The sequence below is a fragment of the Coenobita brevimanus genome, chromosome 107 (assembly GCF_032717465.1).
Source record: "Coenobita brevimanus isolate Jiangsu-jjx chromosome 107, ASM3271746v2, whole genome shotgun sequence".
NCBI lineage: Eukaryota > Metazoa > Arthropoda > Malacostraca > Decapoda > Coenobitidae > Coenobita > Coenobita brevimanus.
The window spans coordinates 26,593,599-26,598,598 of NC_137060.1; positions in this window are offsets into that span (position 1 = coordinate 26,593,599).

Sequence of the window (5,000 nt, forward strand, 5' to 3'; positions counted from 1 at the left end):
GGTTCTGTCTTATATTTGATCTTATCAGACTTGGAACTTTTTTGTTTTTTTTGCATTTTTTCGTTTTTGTTTTTGTTTGTTTTAATTTTTTTCGCTTTCTTTGCATTGTTTTTTCTTTGTTTTTATTTTTCTTTCTTTGCATTGTTTTTTCTTTTGTTGTTTTTGTTTTTGTTGTTTTTTATTTTCGTTTTTTCCTTTTTTTCTTCCCCGCCAGGTGATGTAATCTATCACATAAGAACACCGTTGAAATGAAAGAGATGGTGATGCTATACTCGTCTTTCTATAACGGGAGAACACGATGCTAGTCACAAAGAAGTGCTATGCTAAGGATGTAGAGCCACAGTACTGTCTTATCCAGCCTCTGAGCTACGTGAAATAAGGTGCAAAAGGACGAAAATCTGGGTTAAGGAAGCTCCCTAACACCTTTTCCTAAGCGATTTACTTTGCTTCTTCCACCTTACTACTGCTACTTAATTTCTCTCTCTCTCTCTCTCTCTCTCTCTCTCATTATCCTTGGTGGCAGATATTAAAGACTTTCCGCCGGATGTCAGGGGAGGAGAAGGAGGAGGAGGAGGAAGAAGAAGAAGAAGAAGAAAAAGGTGGAGGAGGAGGAAGAGGAAGAAGAAGAGGAGGAGGAAGAGGATCAAATGAATAAAAATTGAAGAAAGAAAAGGGAAAAGAGAATTTTTAGAAATAAAGAAAAAGTAAAGAATGAAGGAGAGAGAGAGAGAGAGAGAGAGAGAGAGAGGAGGGGGGGGGAGAAAGTTTAGAGAGAAGTGGTAAAATTGGTTCACACAAGAACTCCACGTTAGACCAGAGTAAGAAAATAAACTACACCCAACACAGCGTAAAAAGGCAGAGAGTTGGGTGAAATCTAGTGTGGGTGCAGGTGTGGCCAGGTAATTAACACGGGGATATTAGGCAGGTGTCGTTAATGAGTAGGGACGATAGAACGTGGAGAGAGAAATGGTTTGATACATGCTCTTCGGTGACTCAGAATCAGTTAGAATAATATTGACGTTTTTATTCTCCGAGAAGAAGAGCATGTTTTGACTCTTTGTTTGTTTGTTTGTTTGTTAGCAGGATTACTCACAAACTAAGAGGGGGATTTGTAGGGAACATTCGATTAACTTCTGGGACCGATCTGGATCCGGAAAACACTTTTGCGAAACCCTGATCAGTGATGAGAAAACCTAACCCAGTACGAAGAGTGGCTGGGAAATTACGTTGCCCTTGTCGGAGAGAGGCGCTCCACTGAGTGCCCCACTAGTTTATTTATTTATCACTTTATTTTTATTACTGTGTTTATGTATTATTTTATTTACTTATTTATTACTTATTTTATTACTTTATGTGTCTATATTACTTTATTTGATTTATTACTTATTTATTAATTTATTTACATATTTATTGCTTTATTTATTTATTTGCTCATTTATTTATTTACCACTATTTATTTATTACTTTATTTTTTATTTTATTACTTTATTTTCTGTTTCAGGTAAGTACGACGCGGTGGCATGGTGGGTAGAGGTCTGGGGTCGGGGGAGTTGGTGGGTGCCTGCCATACCGGTGTTCGGTTCCCGGCTAAATCACTGCTGAGGTGGGTGTTAAGGGATAAATGATCTGGATTACGGGTCGCCTCGCCTAGGGACCCACCTCACTGCCAAAGAGGTGGGTGAGGATTGGGTAGTATCGTTTATATCTATTTGTCTGTCTATCTGCCTGTTTATCTATCCGTCTGTTTGTCTGTCTGTCTGTCTCAACCTACCTACCTACCTGCCTACCCATCTGCATACCTACCTACCTATCTATCTACATACCTACCTACCTACCTACCTACCTACCTGCCCACATACCTAATACCTACCTACCCACCTTTCAGTCTGTCTGTATCTGTCTGTCTGTATGTCTGTTTATCTATCTATTTACCTGTCTGTCTGTCTGTCTCTGTCTGTCTGTCTGTCTGTCTATAAATCTAGCTATATCTGTCAATCTATTTACCTCTCTTTATCCATCAGTCTATCTGTCTATCTATCCATATATCAGTCTATCTGTTTTCCTGCCTACGCACCTACTTATCTGTCTGTCTATTTATGTATCTATCTATCTGTCTGTCTATCTGTCTACCTATCTATCTGAAACTGGAAGGAATGGAGAGCGAGAGAGAGAGAGAGAGAGAGAGAGAGAGAGAGAGAGAGAGAGAGAGAGAGAGAGAGAGAAGGAGGAAGTAAGCACATCACCTTACCAGGGAGAAGACTAAATGTTTGTAGAGTCAATCGTGAGTTTGTTTGCTCTCTCTCTCTCTCTCTCTCTCTCTCTCTCTCTCTCTCTCTCTCAAGTGACTATTTCTACTTATATCTATCAGTCTACCAATCTATCTGTCTGTGATTATAGTGTGGCCGAAGTTAGATGCATAGAAAATAAACAAACAAATAATGAAATAAATAAATAAAATAGTTCGCCCACACCCCTAGCGATGACGTTATACTCAGCCGTCACCCTTTGTGCACCAACGCCCACCGTCTGTATTGAATCATTGGTGCCCAACTGTTCTTGCTCTTCAGCCACACCCTCTTGATGTGTATATTTCTGTCTGTCTGTCTATCTATCGTTCTGTCTGTCTGTCTATTTCTCTCTCTCTCTCTCTCTCTCTCTCTCTCTCTCTCTCTCTCTCTCTCTCTCTCACACTCTCTCCATGTTTATCCTCAATGTATCCGATTCTGGACATAGGTTTGACATCCTGTTTTCAGTGTCCCAGAGATCCTCCTTCGTGGCACACATACCTTCACATATCACCACTTCAGCCCTGGTACCCAGCGTCCATATTGAATACATGCTAGAACCGCATCACTCTGCACAGGTGTATGGGAATTAGCGGAGGTATTTTTAATGGCAGGTAAATCGGTGGTGTGGAAATCACTACTCTCCCTTAGCGAATTTTAGTAATCGAATTATTCCATGTCCTAGCCTCGGATCGAACGTGTGGCCTTTGAAACAGCATACCACCCTACACAATCAATTTCCTAGTCACTCTTTTTACTTACCTATCCATCTACTGACCTTTCCCTTATTGATGAAGTACAAGGTTAGGTGAGAGAGAGAGAGAGAGAGAGAGAGAGAGAGAGAGAGAGAGAGAGAGAGAGAGAGAGAGAGAGAGAGAGAGAGAATTTTAATTTTGGCACGTTTTTCCTTTTTCTAATGGATTTTTTTTTTTTTTGGGGGGGTGTCAGGAGAAGCGTGAGTGGACGGAGAAAATGAAACTAGCTTGATTTTTGAGAGAGTTAGTTTTTCTCTTACATTTTTCTCTCTTTTTTTTTTTTTTTATAAGTTCACGCACACGATTTCATTTGACAAGGGAAAATTCCTAATGGGCAAAACACACACACACACACACACACACACACACACACACACACACACACACACAGATTAATGAGTGAGTGAATGGGAAATAGGTGGGGAGGTAGGTGGGTGGGGAAGGTAGGTAAGTAGGTAGGTAGGTAGGTAAGAGAAGTGGATGGGGAAGGTAGGTAGGTAGAATGGTAGGTGGGTAGGTAGGTAGGTAGGTAAGAGAAGTGGATGGGGTAGGTAGCAACGTAGGTAGAATGGTAGGTGGGTAGGTAGGTAGATAGATAGGTGAGATAAGTAGGTGGGGAAGGTAGGTAGGTAAATAGGTAGGTAGGTAGGTAAGTAGGCAGGTAGGTAGGGAAACATTTAAGATACTTAGAATAACAGTAAGATAAACATATACAGTAGGTGTGAGGGTAGGTTAGATGGGTAGATTAGACAAGTAGATGGGTAAATAGATAGATGGGTAAGGTAGATAGACAGGTGAGTGTTTAAGAAATATAGAGTGATAGCAAGGTTAATGAGAAGGTGGGCAAGGTATCTAATTAGGTGGGCAGGTAGGTGACAAGAAATGATACTTTGACCCCAGGTGATAGGTTTGAGGTCAGTGAGAGAGAGAGAGAGAAAGAGAGAGAATAAAGAGAGATTGATAAGGACACAAGTTAAACTACTCTATATGCATTGTACTATGACCTTCTACTCGTCACGTTTTGTGCTCTAATGCTCACCGTCCGTCCCAGGCGTGAGAGATTATTTAAAGGGAGTGTGTAAAAGGGTGGGGTCGCTGCATGAGAGAGAGAGAGAGAGAGAGAGAGAGAGAGAGATCCTCCTACATACCTAACCAAATAAGCACCACAGCAGATAAGAGTCTTGCTTTAAAACAAACAATTCCCACAGCCTCCTCCTGATTGTTTTTGTTTATCTATCTGTTTATCTATCTACCTATCTATCTGTCTATCTGTCTATCACACACACGCACACACACACACACACACACACACACACACACACACACACACACACACACACACACAAACTACCACAATCACTCTCACAAAAACTACCACAACTACCAACATTCTGCCCATGGTCGAGGGAATGGGGACCTTGGCCTTTAAGTTTGGGGAGACGGTAGAGAGAGAGAGAGGGGGGGGGGCCCTAGCTGTGACGTGTATTAATGTTCCTAACACTTTAATGCGTGGGAAGAGAGAGAGAGAGAGAGAGAGAGAGAGGCCTAGGGGGTGAAAGGAACAAATGCCCTGGAGAGAGAGAAATAGATGAGGACAGGAAGTCGTAAGGGAGGGGGGAGGAGGAGAGGAAAAATGGGGGAGGGAAGGGAAGGAAAATGAGGGAGGAGGAGGGAGGGGGGGAAGGAAGAAGGGAGAAAAATGTCTCCTTTCTCTCCCACCTTCTTTATTACTTCTTCTCGGTTCTTTCTCCTTTATCGATTCTTCTTTCTCCTTTATTGAGTCTTCTTTCTCCTTTATCGAGTGTTCTTTCTCCTTTATCGAGTGTTCTTTCTCCTTCATCGACTCTTCTTTCTCCTTTATCGAGTGTTCTTTCTCCTTTATCGAGTCTTCTTTCTCCTTTACTGACTCTTTCTTTTACTGAGTCTTCTTCCTCCTTTATTGAGTCTTCTTCCTCCTTTA